Source organism: Prosopis cineraria, unplaced genomic scaffold, assembly GCF_029017545.1.
Source record: "Prosopis cineraria cultivar Desert tree isolate PC_DT_omini unplaced genomic scaffold, ASM2901754v1 PC1157, whole genome shotgun sequence".
NCBI lineage: Eukaryota > Viridiplantae > Streptophyta > Magnoliopsida > Fabales > Fabaceae > Prosopis > Prosopis cineraria.
This window is the reverse complement of record NW_026556482.1, coordinates 1-9,640: the sequence shown is the minus strand read 5'-3', so window position 1 is coordinate 9,640 and position 9,640 is coordinate 1. Positions and strand designations below refer to the sequence as shown.

The 9,640-nt window shown below is 30.6% G+C and overlaps 1 pseudogene; it reads left to right on the top strand.

Annotated features, from left to right (window-relative positions):
• Nucleotides 1-6,145: 6,145 nt before the first annotated feature.
• Nucleotides 6,146-9,625, top strand: LOC129299430 (protein STRUBBELIG-RECEPTOR FAMILY 3-like; annotated as a pseudogene).
• Nucleotides 9,626-9,640: the final 15 nt, after the last annotated feature.

The window sequence follows — 9,640 nt, the reverse complement described above, 5'->3', positions numbered from 1 at the left end:
TGTGCTTCCTTAACACCAAAATATAAGATGTGGGATAGGCATTGTGCGCGCGCGTTATACCTTCAGTTGATTGATTAGTTAATCATGATATTTGGAATAAATCAAATGTCATGTTTCTTACACTTAATGACACAATTGAAAATATGTAAAAAATTTAAAAACTCAAAATTTTAACTAATTTTTTTAGAAATGCAAGTTAGTTAACAATAACTTACTCTTCCTGATCTTATTTATGAGATAAAAAGCATCAACCTCTACATGAAAGATATGTTATTTGGTTATTATATGCCAACGGCTGTCTTTAAAATTTGAGAAAGGCATCAATAGGAAAGAGTATATTTGCATATCTCGCATTTAGGGGGAGACATTGTTGGGATGCAAGTGTTTGTTAATGCTGAGTGAAATTTCACTTAAATATTTATATATCTTCTCTCAGAGCATAATATATATCCTCAATTGATATCATATTAATATTGTAAAACAATCACATGTTATGAAATTGAAAGTGTTGTGATAAATTAGAAGTTCATTGATGTAAATAGACATATTGTTAGCATAATTTGTTCGATCATTCTAAGATCATGTATATGATGTAAAGAGTTGTAGAGAATATACATTAATATATATTAAAGAATTAGAAAATTCTTTACAAACAGCAAGCAAGCGCACATATTATAATAATATAATTATTATGTGCTACTTATTCTCAAATTTGATCAAGGGTGAAACTAGCCTCAACAATTGAGGAAGCCAAATTTTTTTCATAAAAATAGGGAAAGCATAATCTTTTGTCTTTATAATTTCATTAAGTTTAGTTTTTAGTCCTTATAGTTTTTTTTAATATTTTCAATCTCCATAGTTTCGAAAAGATTGAGTGATCTATATTTGTTGGGTCCCAATAGTTTTTATTTTTCAATAATTTTAGTTTATATAGAAACTGAGAATATTGAAAAAACTATAAAAACTAAAAGTAAAATCTAATAAAACTATAAGGACTAAAGATTACCTCCTCTGTTAAAAAATTTAAGACATTTTTTAAAAAGTTGTAGGGTATTTTAGTCTTTCAAGGTATCATTATTATCTTTTTTTTTAAAGTATCCCTATTAATAATAATTTTATATTTATTATAGGATGTTTAATAAGAATAAATATAAAAAGATAGGGTTAGTTTAAAAGTAAGTAACTATTTTATTAAAGAATAAAATTCGATCAAAACTGCCTTTCATTATTGAACGAAGAGTGTTTGTTTGTTCAAAAAAAAAAGCCTACACACATATTGTTAATTTATTTTTATCATATTATTTATAATTATTTTCTCAAAAATAATTCATAACTTAATAATGTCAGTAAATGATAATTATATACAATGGTGTCTCAAAATACAAAATGTCACCTCATATCTAATAAATTATTTTCAAGAAAAAAAAATATACAGAATACATTTGTGCATGAGTGAGTGTTTATATTTTCTATTATTTTTCATATATTATTATAAATTGATGATAAAAAAAATATAAGTGCTTTTCAAATTTTATAAAATTGTAAACAAATACACAAATATTAAAAGTATGTGTTAAACATAGCTAAGTTAGTTGAGGAATTTTTGTTTGGATACTATATGGATACAATGCACCACATCATTCATATTTCATCTAATAAAATCGTATTAGTTCAATCAAATAAAATCATACATTATTATTTTACTAATTTCATTTTTTAAATAGAGTGAATGTTTAATCCTTTATCTTCAATCCATTTGCAAATTACATTTATAGCCATTTGGCTTGACACGGTTTTGTTGAATAGAGCGTTGATTATGCAATCGTGTTTTTGCGAAAAACACCTCATACTAGTCCCATTAATTTAATGAAAAATAGGACAAAAATTTAATGACAAGGCTTACAAAGAGAATAAAAAATTATTTTTTATCTTGTAAACAAAATAAGAGATAATGTTACAAAAGTATGTATATATTGCACCTAAATATATTAAACTTCATTTGCCTTTTTTTTGAAGGAGGGAGGGGTTATTTTTTGATAAAGCCAAACATCTAAAGGCTCATAAATATATGAGAAGAGGAAGGAATTGGGCTCCCTCACAACACACCTGGTTCTCACTGATCATGAAAATATCACTAGTTATAATTTAAAATAAATCTCCACATTTTGAAAATATATCAAATATATATATATTTATATATATAGATGAGCTTATTTAAATAGCATATGAATCATTAAAGTACTTGACAAATTGGATAGATGTACCTATAGGATGACTGCATGCTTAATTTTTACTCAATTCATTTAAAAAATATAAGTTATTTTTCTAGGAGTTTAATGTTTAAAAATATAAAGCATTTTTAATATTTTAAAGTATAATCAATATATTTTTTAAAAGTATCCTTATTAAATAATTATTTTATATTTATTTTTACAATGAAATGTGCTATTACATTTGGGTAAATATAAAAATATAGTGTTACTTTAAAATAAATAAATACTTTATTAAGATAAGATTAATTAAAAATGTCTTATATTTTTAATGGAGGGAGCACTAATTTAACATTATACTTAGTGCACAATTTAAAACATTATATTTAATGCATTTGAACAATTTTAATTGAATTAGAATTTACTTCTTCTATTAAATGAACCTCACTTTTAATAAAGTAATTATTTATTTTCAAATTAACACAATATTTTCATTTTTACTCCTGCTTAATGAGGTGTTTTACTCTAAAATAAATATGCAATCATTACACTCTAAAATATTAAAAATATCTTATACTCCGTTTGTTTAAAAATATAAAGTATTTTTAAAAGAGTTAAATGTTTAAAAATGTAAGGTATTTTTAGTCTTCCAATGTCTAGTTATTACTTTTTTTAAAAATATTTCTATTAATAATAACTTTATATTTATTGTAGAGTGTTTAATAGAGATAAATATGAAAAGATAAGGTTAGTTGATAAATAAGTAACTACTTTATTGTGGTGAGATTTGGTTAAAAATGCCTTATATTTTTTAATAGAGAAAGTATTTTTTAACAACTAACCTTTTAAAAAATACATTATATTTTTAAACTAAGGAAATATTTTATATCGTGTTAAAATCTATTTTTCTCCGGGTAAACAAAAAATTTAGTTAAGTTATAGTATCAGTCACCATTAAATTAGGACAGATTTCAATTTCAGGCCAAAATAACATTTACCAAGTACTATTCCTGGCCTTTATTATAAGATAGCGTTTAAAAAATACGAATTATACATGTGTTACGGGGCATTTGATGATGAACCTTGATGCGAGACAAACGTGCTTTAAAATATGCAATCATTACATTTTAAAATACTAAAAATATTTTATATTTTGTAACAATTAACCTTTTAAAAAATATATTATATTTTTAAATGAAGAAAATATTTCATATTGTGTTAAAATCTATTTTTCTCTGGGTAAACAAAAAATTTAGTTAAGCTATAGTATTACTCATCATTGAATTAGCATAGATTTCAATTTCAGGCCAAAATAACATTTACCAGGTACTGTTCCTAGCTTTTGTTATAAGATATCGTTTTAAAAAACACGGATCAAACATGTGCTACGGGGATTTGATGGTGTACCTCTTCTAGCCCTTGATGCGAGACAAACGTACTTTTTTAGTCCCATGAGACAAAATTACAGCAATTAATGTACCTTTTTAATTTTATCCCCGGTCTATTTATTATTACTTGAATTTTTAGATAATAATTTAAGATAATTATTAATTGTAGAGAGGGGCAGAGTTGAAAAGTCATATATTTTTAAACAATTTTAAGGTATCAACTACCATATTTCTTTTAGCGTAAAATTGATTAATTAAGTTTTTCAAATATTATTTTGATTTTTAACCAATTAATATTATGTTTTTCAAGATTATTAACCATGACAAAGATTATAATGTAAATTTGAATTTTTTTTATATAAATTCCGGTAAAACCTGAAATTTAATCCATTTTCGGATAAAGTTAATAAATTAATAATCTTTCATTCCCAGCGAAGCGAATGAGGAAAACTTGACCAAAAAACAAAAAGGAGGAGGAAAGGGAGGCGGGGAGATAAGGGTGAGTGTGCCAGTGCCTGAGAAGAATCGCGTTCCATGCCACGTTGGCGATAGCCATGGCATGGACGGGACAGATTAAGATAGCAATTAGCAAACACGAAAATCCACCTACCTTTGTGGTGGTCTTCATAGTTTCTTCAAAATTGACCCTCTCCTTTCCCCCTCCCTTTCTCTTTCTTTTATTTTTTTCAGCCATCCTTTTTCTGCCCAGGTCTCTCCCTCAACGCATTTGAAATTTAATTTTCTTTTTATATTTTTAAAAATCCTTTAAGAGGCACGTAAAAGTTTTTCTCACATTTAATTTCAACACAATTGTTATTTATATATTTTCTATTCTGATTTAAAATTCCGTTTCACAAGCACAGTTTTGAACAGCCCTTTATTTTTGAAACGTGGGTTGAAGTTGACAAATACAATTTTGTTGCAAACGCACACTGAAATTGATAAATTAGATGGGTGAGAATATGCAGATGAGGCCCGGTCTCTCTCCATTTGCTACGGTCTATTCTCTTTAAAATGCACTTTCTTAAATTCCATCATTGCCTTGACACATCAGTTCCGTGAGCAATCGTCGAAAGTCTTTTCAGGGTTGATAGCTCCGAATCAATCTTTTGGATTATTGGCTATTTTCGTTAATTTTTATCCGAAACACTTCTCACACCATCGAAATATAATTATTAATAATTGCTTCAACATTTTATAAGATATGTTCATGAACTCATTTGATATTTTATAATAGAAGATAATTTTATAAATCATGATTGTTAATTTATTAATGAAACTTATTCTACAATTAGTTTTTAACTATTTCACTCTTTAAATATGTCTCTCTCTTTCTCATTAAACAGACGGTATCTCCAAAAGTTTATATATTTTATTGATTTTGATAATATTGTTGAAAGTAATTTGTAAAAAATTGAGAAGAATACTTTTGTTTACCAAGTTAAAAAATAAATGACTTACTAGTATATTTTAGATAAGAGGGAGTGAATAATTTTATTGATTTTACATTTACAATTTTATAAAAAATACTATAAAATGAGAAGGGAAGGGAGTAATAGATGAAATTATGAAATCTATATGCTTTCGACCAAATAATGAGAGCGAATATACTTCAAATTCAGTGGACCTTAAATGAAAATAGCTGACACGGAGCCCATAACAATCATACAGCCGAACACGTGATGACCTTAGAGAATCTGGCGGCTCCAAGACAATTACGGTTGTGTAATCTCTGAACTCCAATTTCACGATAACGCGCGGTCGTGGCACGTAAACAACACCAAGTTATCCATCAGGGCGCAATCAACAATATCATTATTATCTTGAATATTGAAGGTTTCCCCATAATTGGACTGGAGTTTTAAGAATAAAAAATATATTATAAAATTAAAATTATAAGTATTCAAATTATGTTCATCATCATAAAATCAATTTTTAAATATTACATGTCATAAAATTAGTTGACAAAATTAATACATAAATGAAATATGATTTTTTTTTTCATATTTTATATATTATCTAATAGCCTTTCGTTGACTAGTTATTTCTTATTTGGGAATCGGAACTTAAATGCAGAGTGCAATACTAGCTCTTAGAAATTTTGGCGCGTTATACGAGTATAGTCAATCAACAATAATTTTATTTTTTTATTTAATGGTACTCATGTATATAGTCAATCATTTTACTGTTTACTTAAATAGCAACCTTTTGTCAACCGAAGAGATTTTACCAAAGACGAGGAAATTTTTTATTCCTTGTCAGGGAATATATGCTAATATGCCAAATACTAGTCGTCTCAATGTTAGGAATCATTTCAAGTTTCAAATCGGATAATGAAAAAAACGGGAACATAAGAATTCTACCACGTGCAAGCACTGAAGTAGATCAGGGTAGCTTTGGAAGTCGGAACTGTACGCGTCGGCAAGGCGCGTGGCATGTACTTTCAGCGTTTACAGTAGACATTTTACAAAGGAGGTATGCATGACTTGCACTCTTCTTTTTAATGGTTTACAGAGCTGTTAAGTTCGGCTGAGAAGCGAGAGAACCCTTGTCCATACAGAGAGGGGAAAAAGGAGAAAGATTCACTTTTAAGAGAATTTCCCAGTGTGTGTGCCTTCACGTATTTTTCTTTGCCTTTTTCCTGGTCTCCAGCTTTCTCCAAAGGCTAGGGTTTTACAGAATATAGTATGTAAAAAAAAAAAAAAGCCTTTGTTGGTGATGCCTTTTTTTTCCTTAAGTTCCCAGCTTCACTGTTATTTTTTTATTTAATTTTCATTTGATTCTTAAGCATTAAGTTTATACGTTGAGCTCCAATTCCGGTTTTTTGCGTTTGGAGAGTGCATTGAATTTTCTCTCTTGCTTCATTTTCGTTATTCTTCCAGCATTTGCTGAAATTTAAGCTCCTCACTTCCTCTGTGAGTTCATTTTAATCTTGGATTCCGTCCTCACTTCTCTGCCATGTATGATATTTTGCGTTTTTTCCTTCTTCTTCTATCTTTTTTTTCTGGTGAGTGAGTGTGTCTGTTGATTTTCCTGCAATTTGATTTTTTTCCCTGAAATGTTTGCGTTGATTTTTAGCTGGAAGGATGCTGTCCTGATTAGCTTCGTCGGTGAATTTTGAACTGAGCTGGGGATCAATGGGTGGTATAAGATGTGCTTTTGAGTGCAAAGGAGCGAAGATCTATGGACAAGTTTTGTTGGGATTCATGTTGATCTGCACGATTCAGTTTTCACAAGCGGACACGAATCCTACTGACGGTAAGGTTTTTCTGCCTTTTAAGTTTCATCATTTTTAATTCATTACTGATACGATCTTCGAAGTAACGCGGGAGAATGAGTGGGAATTGACTTGAGATTTACTGGTGGCTCAACTATTGTAAGCTAACAGGACAGCCTTTTGTATTTTGAATGACATTTTGGAGGATAATCTATTCCTCATTAGAAACTGATGTACGGAATTTTCGCTGCTTCTTCGGCCTTGTTTTTAACGCTAGCGTGAAATATGAACATGCTTACTTATGTGTACCAGTGTGGGGAGGACTACTGAACTATGGGCGTGTTGGAACTTGGAACTAGAAAATTATATAGGAATTTAGGATTGTTCGGTTTCTGATAGTTTTAACAATTCCATGTATTTGTGGTCTATAAGAGTTCTAAAATTTCCTTCTTGAAACAGTTTCTGCTATAAATAACTTGTATGCTTCGCTGGGCTCCCCTGTTCTCCCTGGGTGGGTTCCAAGTGGGGGAGACCCATGTGGACAAGCATGGCAAGGCATTCAGTGTAATGGATCAGATATACAGGCAATGTATGGTATCCCATCTTCTTGATTCTTCATATTATTTGATATCTCTCAAGATAGTTTGCTCTCTGTTCCTTTTAACAACACATGGTGTCTGACAGAGTTCTTGTTGGTGCAAATTTGGGAGGCGAACTTGGTGATAGCTTGGGAACGTTTGTTTCCATAAAGAAAATGTAATAATACTCTCTCCTTTCCTCTTTCTCACCGTATTTCTTGGTCTCCATCCGCTCATCACTTTTTGAGTGGGTATAATGCATGCGTGCATTTGTATGAGTTTGTCTGTATGCATTATATTTAGTCAATTCTTGAGCCACTGCAATCCTCCTTATTGTAAACATATATTTCTTCTGCACTGTCATTATTGTTTTAAACATTTTTGGGGCAGAGATCTAAGCAACAACCACATTGGAGGAAGAATCCCATCAAGCTTGCCAGTCTCCTTGCAAAATTTGTATGTAATACTGATACCTACCTTGATACAATACCAGCTCTTGCAACAGTTTTAACAATAAGGCATAATTTTCTGTACAATTCTAGTTTTCTTTCAGATAACCAGTTCACGGGAAGTATTCCAACCTCTTTATCTACTTTGACTGAACTGACTGTCATGTGAGTTTGTTGCCTCTCCTATTTTTGTATTTATATCTGGTAAATATTGAGGTCAAATTCTATTGTAGTATTATCTCTAAACAAGACTGAATTATCTCCTTTCAGATCTTTTAACGAAAATCAATTATCAGGGGGAATCCCGGATGTATTTCAATCACTTGCAAAATTGGTTAATCTGTAAGACCTTATTTTAAATATTATAGATTATTTGAGTGAAGATTGTTTACTTATTATTTGCAAAGAAGGTACTAACGGTGCATTAATACTGATGTCCAGAGATTTATCGAATAATAATTTAAGTGGGGAACTGCCTCCATCTGCAGAGAATTTGTCAACTTTGGCCTCCCTGTGAGTATTTGGTCTTGGTAAGACCATCTGTATGAACTTACCTCCTGATTGTGCGTCATGTGAACTAACTAATCACTTATTGGCAGACATTTGCAGAACAATCAACTATCTGGGACCCTTGATGTTTTACGAGACCTTCCGCTGAATGATTTGTACTTCTCCTTGCCTTGCCTCATAAATTTTAATGATGTGATAAGTTATAGAAGTTTTGGAATGTATTAAGTATTAAATACTATCTTAAAATTGTTTTCCTTCTTGTCCTCTTGTTTATTTCGTATACATTGTACCCCTGTTTGAACAGGAACGTGGAGAACAACCTATTCAATGGACCAATTCCTCAAAAGCTTCTAAGCATCCCAAACTTCAGGTCAAGGCTAAAGCTAAAACTTTGAAGTATTTTGGTTTTTATGCTTAATACGGTGAAATCTTGCATTTGAGATATATGGACATGGCTCTTGGTTTTAGTTGCTTGTGCCATGTGCTTTGGTGCTTTAATCTTGTGGTTTTAGGCTTCTAATGTACAAGGTATTTGGGCTTTGTGGTTTTGAATTGGCTTATTAGAAGAAAGATAATGTCAACTTAGTCAATGAAGAAGAATGGTGAATGGTGGGCTAACTTAAAAAAGTGGTCACTAGACTATTATACGATGGGCAATAACAGGACCTAAGGGGAATAATTTGGCCAAATATTCTGGATCTGTTTTATCACATGAGGGTCTTAGGATAAAAAATCAAGTTTCAAGAGTTGATTGCATTTTTTTTATGTAAGTGTTTCTTTTTTGCTGCTTTTGTTGAATTTTGTTGCATCAGAAATTTAAGTAATACATACTTGTAATTTAGTGGCTACATTAACTATTGATGATTTTGTTATGCAGAAAAGATGGGAATCCATTTAATGTTAATGTTAATGTTACTACACCTTCAGCCTCTCCATCGTTCTCCAGCATCAACATCACCAGGAACCCTGTTCCTGGAGCCCAACTTCTGGACGTGCACCTACTACTAAGCGGCTGAAGGACCAACTGCATCAAAGGAATCAAATTCTGGAAAATCAAGAAAGAACACGAAAAAGGGTGGTTTGGATATCAATTGCAAGTGTGTTAGGATTTATTATTTTGGTCTTGGCTCTCCTTTCTTTACTCCAAGATGTAGAAGAAGGGAAAGGGTTGGCAGGATTTCTAAGCAACATCAAATTGGAGCATATGGAGATGACAGACACAATGCTAGGGATCATGGGACTTCAGTCCAACCACCCAGTCAAACTGAGAAAGGCAAATACTTGTATT